This window comes from Macaca thibetana, chromosome 20 (genome assembly GCF_024542745.1).
Source record: "Macaca thibetana thibetana isolate TM-01 chromosome 20, ASM2454274v1, whole genome shotgun sequence".
Lineage (NCBI taxonomy): Eukaryota > Metazoa > Chordata > Mammalia > Primates > Cercopithecidae > Macaca > Macaca thibetana.
Genome location: NC_065597.1, coordinates 49,962,201 through 49,976,342, shown reverse-complemented (window position 1 = coordinate 49,976,342; position 14,142 = coordinate 49,962,201). Strand labels below are relative to the sequence as shown.

At 46.0% G+C, this 14,142-nt stretch overlaps 2 protein-coding genes across 2 annotated transcripts in view; one reads left to right on the top strand and one right to left on the bottom strand.

Annotated features, from left to right (window-relative positions):
• NSMCE1 (NSE1 homolog, SMC5-SMC6 complex component) overlaps positions 1-14,142 on the bottom strand; it is a 369,302-nt gene that overhangs the window by 175,945 nt on the left and 179,215 nt on the right. The gene's annotated exons all lie outside the window — the stretch shown is intronic.
• Positions 2,555-14,142, top strand: part of IL21R (interleukin 21 receptor) — a 48,405-nt gene continuing 36,817 nt past the window's right edge. The window contains exon 1 of the mRNA XM_050773937.1: positions 2,555-3,006. The gene's annotated coding sequence lies outside the window, so the exon portion shown is untranslated. The remainder of the gene's footprint in view (positions 3,007-14,142) is intronic.

The window sequence follows — 14,142 nt, the reverse complement described above, 5'->3', positions numbered from 1 at the left end:
TGGAGCCAGCCACATTCTTTCCTACCTCAGTGCCTTTGCACTTGCAGATCCTTCTGCTGATAATGTTCTTCCCATGGCTGGTCCCTTCTTAGCACCTAGTGTACCCCCAAATGTCACAACCTTGATCTCGCATTGGTTTTCTATGACATTTAGTACAGTTTACATTGAGTTTGTCTGTTGCTTCTTTTTGTCTACCTCTCCCTACTAGTGTATAGGCTCCATGGGGGCTGTCACCATGTGTATATTTCTGTGGGCTATCCCCAGGACATAGCAAGCTGTGTGACCTTGGACAAGTCACTTAACCTCTCTGAGCCTGCTCAATAAATATTAAGGGGAGGAAGCAAGGAATGGCTGGGTGGGTGGGTGCAGAGAAGAATGAATGGGTGGATAGGTAGGTGGGTGGGTAGAAAGAAGGTAGATAAAAGAAGGAAGGCAGGCAGGAGGGAGGGAGGAAAAACTGAATATCCTTGTTTTAATACACACCCCAGAGCAGTGCAGTGAGTTAACAAGAGTACGGGTTCTGGAGCCCAAATGACTGAGTTCAAATCCCAACTCTGCCACTCACCAGCTGTGTGACCTTGGACAAGTCACTTAACCTCTCTGAGCCTCAGTTTCCTCATCTGTAAAAGAGGGACAATGATGATGATGATGATAACTATCTTCTAGACTCATTCTTTTTCATTTTGGGGATTTTATTTTTGGAGACAGAGTCTTGCTCTGCTGCCCAGGCTGGAGTGCAGCACTGCAGTCATAGCTCACTGCAGCCTTCAACTCCTTGGCTCAAGTGGTCCTCCCACCTCAGTCTCCAGAGTAGCTGGGACTACAGGCATGCACCACCATGACTGTCTAATTTTTAAATTTTTTTGTAGAGACAGTGTCTTGCTATATTGCCCAGACTGGTCTGAACTCCTAGCCTCAAGCGATCCTCCCACCTCAGCCTCCTAAAATGCTGGAATGATAGGTGTGCAGCACTGCACACAGCCTTCTCGAGTATTTCTGAGGTTTAAATGAGAGGGTACATCTTTAAAGTTCTTAAAACCCTGACACACAGTGAGCTTTCAGCAAATATTAGCTCTTTTTACTGTCTCTTCTCCTGATCTTTCAACCACCACAAATTTCAGTGCATGTTATCAGAGAATTCACCCTGAAGATCAAGAGAAAGAAAAACAAAAGCTGGCGTCTTCCCAAGATTCGTTCTCCAGAGAACGCGAAACATTTCGGTAGCTAGGAAGAGAAGCTTTACAGGGCCAGGATCCTTCGAATCAACCACAGGGGAATTTGTACCAACTTCCTCAAAAATAGCTAGGAAAAAAAAAAAGAAAGAAAGAAAGAATAGCAAGACGCTTTCTCTTTTTTCTCTGGAGCGGTCATGAAGGTCAGCAGCAAGTTGATTCCCAAAAACGAGTCAGCTGGGAGAGCTACCAAGTGCACCTGAGCTGACTTTGTTAGCAAAACAACACAAAATCGCCTCCTCTAACTGTGGTGCATTTCATCCTGGTACAGTCCTATTTTCACAGCCTGCTATAAGCTTAGGAATCAAATACACCCAGGTTCAAATCCCAGCTCTAATTCTTGGCTTTTGTGACGTTTCACTCCTCTGGGCCTCAGTCTCTCCATCTGTAAAATGGGACTAATCTTGTCTGCCTTACACTTTGTGGGATAAAGTAAGATCATGGAGGCACCCAAGTAATTCGAGGTGGTGGTGTTGGCAGTGGTGGTGGTAGCAATTCTCTTGCTCTCCTTCTTTTGAGATTGCTAGGGATTGAGTTTGTTACATTTTCTCCCCTGGCTTCTTAAATGTCTTCCAGGAACATCTGACTCTTTCATGGGCCTCTGGCATGTGAGCAAGATGAAAACTCTCTTGAGAATTTCTTTTCTCGGTTTTTTCCTGAGCTCCCATGTGTTAATGTCTGCCCTCTTCCTCATAGCTAGGTGCCCCCATTTGACAGATGGGCAAAGTGAGGCATTCAGAGAGGTGATGTGACACGCCCAAGGGGTCCTGCTCCCTGGAGCTCTGCAGCAGGAGGCTGGATCCAAAGGAAATGGAGGCAGAGAGTCATGGGGGTCAAGCCAGAGCAGAGGGTCCCAAGCTCAGACCCTACTAGGCAGGTAAGGCTCAGGAATGAGAAACAGGCTGGTTTGCAAAGTCTGAGAAAGGGGCTTCCATGGGACCTTGGGCAAGGTTCTGGTGCTTCTCTCTGTGCTGAGGGATTGGATTCAGCGACTGAGGACTCCGGGTCCACGGGTCAAACTGTGCCGCCTCTTCACACCTCTGGCCTCAGTTTCCACATCTGTGCAATGTGGTGGCTCCAGGAAGCACTGCTTGCCTCATGGGTTATGACTGAGAGGCCTGTAGGGATGATGTCACAGGTTCCCAAGAGGGACATGTCACCCCGATGGCCCCAAATGTCTTCCTTGCAGGTGACCTTTGGTGACAGTGGGTGCCTGCAGTGGGGCTGGGCCCCCTCCCACCTCTTTCTCACTCCCTCCCAGGAGGAGCTCAGCTGCGGGTGGGAGGGGCTGGCGGGGAGCGGCTCACCACATCCTCCTCTTCCTCCCCACTCTGCACATGTGGCTGGGTGGCAGCCAGTGGCCTCGGACAGACCCACTGGCGTCTCTCTGCTGAATGACCATAACCTCGGCATCTGGTCCTCTGCCTGCCTCTCCCTGAGTGTGGCTGACAGCCACGCAGCTGTGTCTGCCTGTCTGCGGCCCGTGCATCCCTGCTGCCGCCGCCTGGTACCTGCCTTGCCGTCTCCTTCCTCTGTCTGCTGCTCTGTGGGACACCTGTCTGGAGGCCCAGCTGCCCGTCACTGGAGTGACAGGTCTTCTGACAGCCTGATTGGTGACTCGGGCTGGGTGTGGATTCTCACCCCAGGCCTCTGCCTACTTTCTCAGACCCTCATCTGTCACCCCCACGCTGAACCCAGCTGCCACCCCCAGAAGCCCATCAGATTGCCCCCCACAACACGGAATGGATTTCTGAGAAAGAAGCCGAAACAGAAGGTAACTCCAGCCCTGGTTCTCCGCTGGGACCAGGGTGCCTTCTCTGCCCAGGAGGGACTGTTCCCTGCCTGCTGCATCTAGTGTCATGGTGGGAGGCCTCGGAGAACTGTGCCCAAGTCACAATTGGGGACACTGAGGCAAAGAAGGTTCATGCAGTAAGACTGGGCAGAATTGAGGCTGGGGTCTCTTGTTGAGCACAGCTTAGGGGCCCGGCAGCTGGGATGTGGCTGAGATGACCCTCTGTCTTGAAAACTAGCCTCCAAAAGGTAGCGGGTTGGGGAGGGAAAGCCAGTTTCAAGCCAAACATAATGTGTCAGTCACCTGATTCTGGGCGGCTGGGCCGGGTGGCGATGGGCATGGGTGCAGAGCCTGATGGGACCCATTCTGTGTCAATTTCTGTCTTACCACCTTGATTCCACCCAGTCATTCAAAACAAGGGCTGGTGTGCCCATTTCACAGATGAGGAAATGAGGCCGCAAGAGGTAGAATGATTTTCCCTCGGTGACTCAACCGGGACGTAGCGGGTCGGGCAGTCAAGCCAGGTGATCCCATGAGCTGTCGCTGCATCTTTCTCATGAGGCACGGGGAACGGGTCGGATGGTAAGAGGCCAACCCAGTTCCCTGTGCATGTGGAGGAGAGGGGAGTTGAAGGATGGGAAAGGAGGAAACATTCCTGGTGGAGGAGCCCTGGGGAGCGGGAACTTAGGACTTGCCACAGGAATGACGTCTCTGCTCAGTGAAGGCAGAAGATCGGGTGCGGGGCATTCACAGCCGGGAGGCTGCTGCGAGGAGGACATCTGTGATTCCCTGGGGGGACAGTGGGGCTTTCAGAAGCACATGGTGGAGTCGGGGAAAACCTGCCAGGTCAAAACCCGGCCACGCGCCTTCCTCACTCGGTGAACTTGGGCAAGTCTCTCTGCTTCTAGCCTCGAGAAGCCATGGTTTTCTCATCTATGAAATGGGGACCCAGGTACCTCCATCCTTGTGGAGCTGGTTGTGGGGACCTCAGGGCAGAACAGGGTGAAAGCTGTGCTCCAGCTGGCCCTTTTCTTTTGAGGAAGGGAGTTTGTGGCATGAGAAGCTTTGAGCCCATGAAGGGCCAGACTCCAAGAGTGACAGAGGGCGAGGGACACACTCAGGCTGCTGTGGTCCTGTCTGGCCAGCCACCTGGCTCTGGTCCCCCCAGTGCCAACTCACCATGTTGTAGGCACTTAAGAGTCTCCCATAGTCCTCAACAGGTGAAGCGGGCAGCCTCATTCAGCCCATTTCACAGATGACAAGAGTGAGGCTTAGTGGGGACAATCTTGCCCCAGGTTAACTGCGACCAGATGACATGAAGCTGGGATTGGATGCCAGTCTGTAGGACAAGGCCACTACCTGCTAGGTAGAATAACATGAAAACAAGACCTGTGGTCCTGGATAGCTTCTGAGAAGCAGCACTGGATGGGGATGGCTGAGTTTTCATTCCCACGGGGATGGGTAACCCCCGAGGAGAGACCCTGCTCACCTGCTCCCCACAGTGGGCTCAGCGATGTCCCTGTCCTGCCCGCTCCACTGTCAGGAGGGTGTCCGGATCCTCACTCAGTCCCACAGTGGAGGTAGCTAAGAGCCTTGTGATAGGAGGTGGCAGAATCCAGGACCAGGAGAGGCAGGGAGAGCAAGGCAAAGACAGTTCTGAGCTCAGACTGCAGGCTCCCACTGCCCAGCGATCCTGGCTTCAGGCCAGGAGAAGGAACTGGGAGGTGGGAGTTAGAGCCAGTAAGGGGTTTGTGGGCAGTAGAGTAGGGGGTGGATACTGGAGGAGGAGGCCCATTCAAGAGAAAGCCAGCCACCAGAAGCTCTGGGAGGAACCCACCTCTTTGTAGCATCAGGACCACCGGGGTGCCTGATAAATAAATGAATGAAAGGAACGGGGTATCCATTCCTTCCACAACCAGAAAGGGAAGCTAGCGCCTTTAGCATCCTCACAGGCAGGCACAGGGGCCTTCTCCGCACAATTAGGAAGGGGTGCCCGCAGTTAGATTGGGGCACTGGACCTGGCTTCCCAGCACACCACCCCTTGTGACTTTGAGCTGCCCAGACCTGGTTCAAGTCCCAGCTCCACCACTTAGTACCTGCGTGACCTTGAGGAAGCCACTTAACCTCTCTGCAGCTCAGTTGCTGTATCTGTAAAAGTGGGAATAGGAATAAGAATGCCTGTCTTAGGTCTGTGGTGAGGATTTACTCGACCTATTATTTACTGAACATCTACCATGGCCCAGGCGCCTCCCTAGGTCCTGAAGCTCTGGGGTACACAGAGAGAGCCAGTGTGATGAGGAAGGCAAAAGACCTGGGCACAGATGGCTCATGAGAAGCGGCCGCTATTATGTTTTACTTTTTAAAATTTTTTATTGTTTTGGTACAGAGTCTTGCTCTGTCGCCCAGGCTAGAGTGCAGTGGCGTGATCTCCACTTACTGCAACCTCCACCTCCCAGGTTCAAGTGATTCTCCTGCCTCATCCTCCCGAGTAGCTGGGACTACAGGCACCTGCCACCACACCTGGCTAATTTTTGTGTTTTTAGTAGAGACAGGATTTCACCATGTTGGCCAGGCTGGTCTTGAACTCCTGGGCTCAAGTGATCTGCCTGCCTCAGCCTCCCAAAGCGCTGGGATTACAGGTATGAGCCACCGTGACTGGCCTATGTTTTACTTTAAATTTTTAAGAGCTCTTTGCTTTTAGCTATGAAAATACAGATAAAAAATAAAATAGTAAATATTATTGGTCATATTGGCATTGATGAGACCTCAATAAATGAGAGCTCTTACGATGATTCTGCTTCCCCCTTTTACAGATGGGGAAACTGAGGCTCAGAGTGGGGTGGGGGTTTTTCTAGGGTCACTCGGGAACCTTCTAGAAGGGAGCAGTGAAGAGAGGGGAACAGATACTTCCTCCAGGAAAAGGGTCTTCTCGCCCTTGCAGCCCCTCCCTCACATGCCCTCCTTCCGTGCCCTCCAGAGCCCCCCGAACACGGTGGGGGGAGGGGGCAATGGGAGGAACTCAGTCCCACCCCGGGCTCACAGGTGCCACCGCCCCCACTCCCTGCCCTGGCCCCAGGCCACAGGGACTTTTCATGACAGCTCAAATAAGACCTCTGAGTAAACTTGGAACTTGTGAAACGACCTGAGAATATTCCCCGAGCTGGGGGGCAGGGGCCCCATGGAGGGCCCCGACTGCCCAGGACATCTGCGTCAGGAACCCAGCCTGCTGTTCTCTGAAGCCCACAAGAAGGATCTGACCACCCCAACCCCTGCCCCGAATTGTCCCCAGGTAGGTGGGGCAGGTGCACCAGGCCGGCTCCCAGCCCAGACCCCTGCCATCCCCTACTGTGTGAACAGGACAAGACCCTGGGCCTCTCTGGGTCCCCTTTCCCTGTCTGCCAAGTGGGCTTGACTAGGACGAGGGCTTGCCAACTTTCCGCAGAATGAATCAGTAACACCAGTCCACTTTGGCCAGGGTCAGGGCAGGCTGATGGGGGCTGCTGAAAACTGAGGGGAGAGAGAGGGTGGGTGGCCAGCGCCACCCCACCTCGTGGCATAGTTCAAAGCCTCCTTTCACTGCTCTACAAGCAGCCCCTCCTGGGCTGGAGGAAATGAAGCTGGAGTGAGACCTGGCTGCAGAGGCTGAGAGGTTGCAAGGTTTGGGCAAGGCTGCAGAGGATGGCAGGGCTTGCAGGGAGATAGAGGTTGCACAGGCAGCGGGGGTGGGAAGCGGGAGGTGCCGGTGCTGGGACTGGAACCTCATGCTCCACAGCTAGGAGAGGTTGCACAGGCTGGAAGAAGTGCCAGGAGGGAAAGATTGCTGGAGCTAATACAGATTTGTTGCCTGGCTAGGAGAGAGAGAGAAGCTGAGAGGTCGCACAGCCTCAGAGGTTGCACGAGCTGGGGAGGGGAAGGCCCTTCCTCTCACCTTCATCTTCTACTGATTAAGCTGTAAGCCTAAGGTCCCCAACATGCCTGTCTTCAGATACCCATAACCCACCCCTTGCCACTGGGGAAGAAAAAAAAAAGATGAAAAGCAACTAACACTAACCACACACCTAACACTAACCACACTAACCTGCCTCACACTCCTCATCCAGGCTAAGCCTGCTGCACCCATTCCACAGATGAGGAGAGCTGAGGCTCAGAGAAAGGTAGAGCTAGAGCCAAGTTCCCACTGTGAGTGAGTGACAGAGTCTCCTTTCTGACCCAGGGCCACTGGGCTAGTTCTTCCCCAGCCTGAGAACTCACTGAGATGAGAACTCGCTGTGTGACCCTGAGCAGCCCACTGTCCTTCTCTGAAAGTTCCTTGTTACTAATCTGATTACCTTAGTCATGATTATTCACACTCTGGGAGCAAAGGGTTTTGCCTGAGGTGGGTTTGGGGGGAGTTTCTGGGGACAGTGAGGAAGCTAATGAGGAAACTAGGACCTCTTAGGGGCTGCCTCAATTTTTAGCCCCATTCGTTCACTCATTCATTCATTCACTTAACATTTTTCTTCAGCTACTTATTGGGCACCTACAGGTCCCTTTCTCTGCACTAGAGATACTGTGCTGAACAAAATAGGTCAATTACTCAACCTCTGGGAGCTCATGCTTCAGTACAGAAACACGTTATAAACACATACAACACAGACATTTACAAAACTCTTCCTCACATCACACCTGCTATGAAGGAGACAAACTAGGGGATGTGGGGTATAGAATCTGCGGCGTAGACCCAGTTCAGATAGGGTGGATGGCTTCTTCGAAGAGGCAACACTGAGCTTGAATCCTGAAGATGAGAAAGGAAAGAAGCTGCGGGAAAAGCATTCTAGGCAGAGGGAATGGCATGGGCAAAGGCCCTGATGTAGGGGAAAAAGGTTGAAGCATTAAAGCTTTTATCCTCGGCCAGGTGCGGTGGCTCATGCCTGTAATCCCAGCATTTTAGGCAGGCCGAGGAGGGTGAATCACCTGAGGTCAGGAGTTTGAGACCAGCCTGACGAGCATGGTGAAACTCTGTCTCTACTAAAAATACAAAGTTAGCCAGACTTGGTAGCCCACGCCTGTAATCCCAGCTACTTGGAAGGCTGAGGCAAGAGACTCACTTGAACCTGGGAGGCGAAGGTTGCAGTGAGCCAAGATCGTGCCACTGCACTCCAGCCTGGGCAAAAGAGTGAGACTCCATCTGAAAAACAAAACAAAGCGAAAAACAACAACAAAACTTATCTCACCAAATACATAAGGCTCTCAATCCCCTAGGCTCCAGAAAAAGGGGTCAAAAAGGGTAAGATTTAACTTTGGAGTGTACAGTCTACATAGGTCTTAACATTGAGGATAATGTTTGTTCACAATTCATTCCCATTTCGTCACTCGTGTAGCAAATGTTTTGAGTACCCACTGTAGGTACTGGTTAGTCACTGAGGATTCAGCAGTAACAAAGAAACACACTGTCCCTGCCTAGAAGGTGCCCAGAATATAGATGAAAACACCATGAGCTATGTAGTACGTGGAGGGTGGACCCCAGAGGAAGGAGTGACTCATGCTCTTTGGAGAGGTCAAAGATTGACAGAGGAACTGCCATTTGAATGGGATTTTGAAGACTGAGTAGGAGGTTAACAGTCAGCCAAAAAGGGCAGACAGTTTCCGTGCCTAAAACAGCACATGCACAGGTGTGCAAGCCAGGTGAATGGGGCATGTTGGCGAGGCTGTCAGTGGTCTGATGAGCCTGAAGTCCGGTATGAATCCTGGGGGCTAGATCCTGAAATGCCTTGAATACCAGACAAGGAATTTGGGGTTTTTCTCTTGTGGATAACAGAGAGCCATGGAATGACATGGTTGGAGTGAGAATGGAGTTGGAGGAACCACAGCTCTACAGCTATAGCAGGAAGGTCAGAGAGGAGGACCAGCAGGAGAGCAGGTGGGCAGAAGTCCTTGAAGACCTTGGATAACTTTAGGAGTTCTTTCTTCTGTGTTCCCTCTCGGGAAGTCCCTCCGCCTTAACACTTCCTCTTCTGGTGACCTGTTGGCTCCTGTTCCCGGCACTTCTGGGGAGTCCCTCTTCACCCACCTCATTTATTTGTGATCCCTATGGGAAATAGGGCCATTTTACTTTTACCACACTCCCCACCTTTCACTTTCAGCCCCATGTCCGCACCTGAGTCACATTAGAGAGAATGGCCAACTTGAGGAACTAGATGGATCCCATTCCTCAATCATGTGACAGAAAAAAGATACAGGGAAACCAAGAACTTGGGTTCTTTCCAGTGTGGGGAGGTTGTAAATAATGCTACTAGGAACATGCTGGTACATGTCTGCTTGGCACATACGCTTGCATTTCTCTTTGGTCCCCACCTGAGTCACATTAGAGAGAATGGCTGACTTGAGGAACTAGACGGATCCCATTCCTCAATCATGTGACAGAAAAAAGATACAGGGAAACCAAGAACTTGGGTTCATTCCAGTGTGGGGAGACTGTAAATGATGCTGCTGTGAACATGCTGGTACATGTCTGCTTGGCACATATGCTTACATTTCTCTTTGGTTATATAACTTGGAAATGGAAACATTGAGTCTCTGCTCAGCAGAAGTTTTCCAAAGTGGTTGTGTCAATTCACACTCTTACCAGAATATTGAGTAGAGACTGAGAGTTTAGTTACTCTGTATCCTTTCCAGCACTTGGAATTGTTTATGTTTATTTCTCTCTCTCTCCATATATATATATAAATAAATTATATATATTTATTATGTATAATTTATATTTTATAAATATATAATCTTTATAAATATTTTTATATTTATATTTTATTATAAATTTACACATAGATATATATATATAATTCTTTCTCTCTTCCCCTTTCAGTTTCTTTTCCATTCTCTTAATGGAAACTTTTGATCAATAAAAATTCTTAATTTTAATGAAGTTTATTTATAAGTCTTTCTTTATGACTAGAATTTTCTGTGTGCTGTTTAAGAAGTGTTGCCTGCAATAAGGTGATAAAAATATTGTCCTATGTTTTCTTCTAGACGATTTATTGTTTTACCTTTCACATTTAGGTCTACAGTCTATCTGTAGTTTATTTTTCTGTATGGTGCGAGGTAGGGGTCAAGGCTTCCTTTTTCCATATGTATATTCAATTAATGTATCATCATTTAAGAAAACATCATGTTTTCTCTCCACTGCCTTGCACTGGTGACTTACTGAAAATCAAGTGGTTGAATACATGAGTTTATTTCTACTGTTTCTATTCTTTTCCATTGGTTAGTTTGCTTTTCCTTGCAACAATGCCATACTTTTTAAATTACTTTATAAATCTTGACATTCTTCTTCAAAATTGTCTAAACTATTTTCAGTCCTTTGCATTTCTATATAAATTTTAGAACTATCTTGTCAATTTCCACCAAAGAAAATCTTGCTGGGGATTTTTTTCTTGAAACTTTGGATTTTCTGAAACTTTAGTTCAATTTAGAGGGGACTAGCATCCTTAAAATATTAAATTTTCCAATCCATGAACATAATATGTACCGCCACTTATTTATATTTTCTCTAATTTTTCTTAGTAATGTCTTGTAGGTTTCTGTGTAGAAGTCTTGTACCTCAACCAGGTGCAGTGGCTGACACCTGTAATCCTAGCATTTTGGGAGGCCAAGGTGGGAGGATCACTTGAGGTCAGGAGTTTGAGGCCAGCCTGGCCAACGTGGTGAAACCGTTTCTACTAAAAATACAAAAATTAGCTGAGCATGGTGATGCATGCTTGTAATCCCAGCTACTTGGGAGGCTGAGGCAGGAGAATTGCTTGAACCTAGGAGGCAGAGGTTGCAGTGAGCAGAGGCCGTGCCACTGCACTCCAGCCTGAGTGACAGAGCAAGACTCCATCTCAAAAAAAAAAAAAAAAAAAAAAGTCTCATACATCTTTCATTGGATTTCTTCTTGGATATTTGATTTTTTGATGCTGACATAAATGGCATAATTTTAAAATTTCTTGATTATTTGTAGTGTACAGAAATATAATGAGTTTTATACTTTACAACTTTATTAACATTTTTTAAAGCTAAAGTTCCAGATGTAAAAAGAAATAGCTATCAAAAGCAGCTCACTTCAACTGACCACCAGTTGAGGGCTTCCTGCCTTTCTTTGCTTTTGTAATGTTTATGGATCTTTTCCTCTGCTAATCTAACAAGAGAGGGTATTGTAGTGCAAAGTATAGTGTCCCCAGTTTGGATTTTATTAACCGGTAGATCTTTTTTACCCTTAACAATTTTTAGATCTACAGTACAATATTGTAAACTGTATGCACATTGGTTTACAAGAGATCTCTAGAACTTTTTCATATTGCATGGGTGAAACTCTATACCCACTGAACAACAACTCTTCATTTCTCCCTCACCAAGTCCCTGGCAATCACCATTCCACTTTCTGTTTCTATGAGATTGATTACTTTACATACATTATATAAGTGATACAATGCAGTATTTGTTTTTTTGCAATTGGTTTATTTCACTTCTCAGAATGTCCTCAAGAAGCATCCATGTTGTAACATATGACAGGATTTCCTCCTTTTAAAGGCTGAATAATATTCCATTATGTATGTACTACATTTTGTTTATCCATTCACCTATCAATAAATTTCGGTTACTTGCTCATCTTAACTATTGTAAATAATGCTGCAGAAACAGGTGCACAAATATCTCTTTGAGATGCTGTTTTAATTTCTTTTGGATATATGTCTGGTATTTCTATATTTTTAATTTTTAAAAAATTTAAAAGGTTTTGCATCATTTTCCAGTCTCACTAAAAGTGCACAAGGGTTTCAGTTCTCTACATCTTCACCACCACTTGCTCTTTTCTTTTTCTTTTTTTTCCTAACAAGTGCAAGGTGATATCTCATTGTAGTTTTAATTTGTATTTCCCTGATGATTACCGATGTTGAGCATCTTTTCATATGCTTAATGACCATTTGCTGATCTTCTTTGGGGAAATGTCTATTCATGTCCTTTGTCCATTTTTTTTTTTTGAGACAGAGTCTTGCTCTGGACTCCAGGCTGGAGTGCAGTGGCGTGATCTTGGCTCACTGCAACTGCCACCTCCCAGGTTCAAGCAATTCTCCTGCCTCAGCCTCCTGAATAACTGGAATTACAGGTGCCTGCCACCATGCCTGGCTAAATTTGCATATGTTAATAGAGATGGGGTTTCGCCATGTTGGCCAGGCTGGTCTTGAACTCCTGACCTCAGGTGATTCGCCCACCTCGGCCTCCCAAAATGCTGGGATTACAGGTGTGAGCCACCACACCTGGCCATTTTTAAATTGAGTTTGTTTGTTTTTGTGTTGTTATTGAGTTGTAGGAGTTCTTTGTCTATTCTAGATATCAACCCCATATCTCTTGTATGGTTTGCAAATATTTTCTCCCATTCCATAGGCTGCCTTTTGATTCCATTGATTATTTCCTCTGCTGAACAGAAGTTTTAAAGTTTGATGTAGTCTCATATGTCTATTTTTACTTTTGTTGCCTGTGCTTTTGTTACCACATACAAGAAATCATTGCCCATTCCAATTTCACGAAGATTTTCCCATATGTTTTCTTCTAGGAGTTTTATAGTTTCAGATCTTATGTTTAGGTCTTTAATCCATTTTGAGTTAATGTTTGCATATGGAGTAAAATAAGGATCCAACATCATTCTTTTGCATATGGATATTTTGTTCTTTCAGCACTATTTCCTTGAACAAACTTCCTTTTCTCTCTTGTATAGACTTAGGGCCTTTGTAGATCATTTGACTATGTACGCAAGGGTTTATTTCTGGGCTCTCTATTCTGTTCCATTCGTCTGTATATCTGTCTTTATACCAGTACCATACTATATTGATTACTGTAGCTTTTTAATACATTTTGAAATCAGGAAATGTAAGGCCTCCAGCTTCCTCCTTCTTCTCCTTCTCCTTCTCCTCCTTCTTCTCCTTCTCCTCTGTCTTCTTCTTCTTTTGAGTGTTCTTCTTAAGATTATGTTGGCTATTTAGGGTCCCTTGAAGTTCCTTATGAATTTTAGGGTGAATTCTTTTGTTATTTCTGCAAAAACTGTCATTGAGATTTAGATAGGGTTTATATTAAAGTCAGTTTTCTTTGAGTAGTATTGTCATCTTAACAGTATTAAGTCTTCCAATCCATGATCATGGGATGTCTTTTCACTTATCTGTGTTCTTTAATTTCCTTCAACAATGTTTTATACAAGTCTTTCTCCTCCTTGGCTAAGTTTATTCCTGAGTACTTTTCTCTTTTTGATGCAATTGTAAATGAAATTTTTTGCTTAATTTTCTTTTAGGATTGTCCATTGTTAATGTAAAAAATGCAACTGAGTTTTGAGTGTTGATTTTGTATCCTGCAACTTTGCTTAATTTATGTATCAGTTCTAACCATTTTTTTTAATTTTTAGGGTTTCCTACATATAAAATCATGTCATCTGTGAACAGAGATAATTGCATTTCTTCCTTTCTAATTTAGATACCTTTTCTTTTCTTGCCTAATTGCTCTGGCTAGAACTTCCAGTTGAATAGAAATAGCAAGTGTGGGCATCCATGCCTTGTTCCTGATCTTAGAGGAAAAGTTCTCAGTTTTTTACTGTTGAGTATATTCACTGTGGGCTTTTTATATATAACCTTTGTTACATTGAGGTAATTTATTTCTATTTCTAGATCCTTGAATGTTTTCTTTATCATGAAAGAGTATTGAATTTTTTCAAATACTTTTTCTACATCAAGTGAGATGACCATGTGATTTTTGTCCTTTGTTCTGTTAATTTCATGTATTACATTTATCTGATTTTTGTAACTATCCTTGAATTCTGCAGCTAAATCCTACTTGGTCATGGTGTACAGCCTTTTAATATGTTGTTAAATTTGGTTTGCTAGCATTTTGTTGAGGATTTTTGCATCAGTATTCATCAAGAATATTGGTCTATAGTTTTGTTTTCTTGCATCTTTGTCTGGTTTTGGTACTGGGGCCTCATAAAATGAGTTTGGAAGTGTTCTCTTCTGTTCAATGTTTTGGAAGTGTTAGGGATGGATTGGTGTTGATTCTTTAAATATTTGGTAGCATTCTCTAGCGAAGTCATTTGGTCTTGGGCTTTTTTTTTTTTTTTTTCTAGGA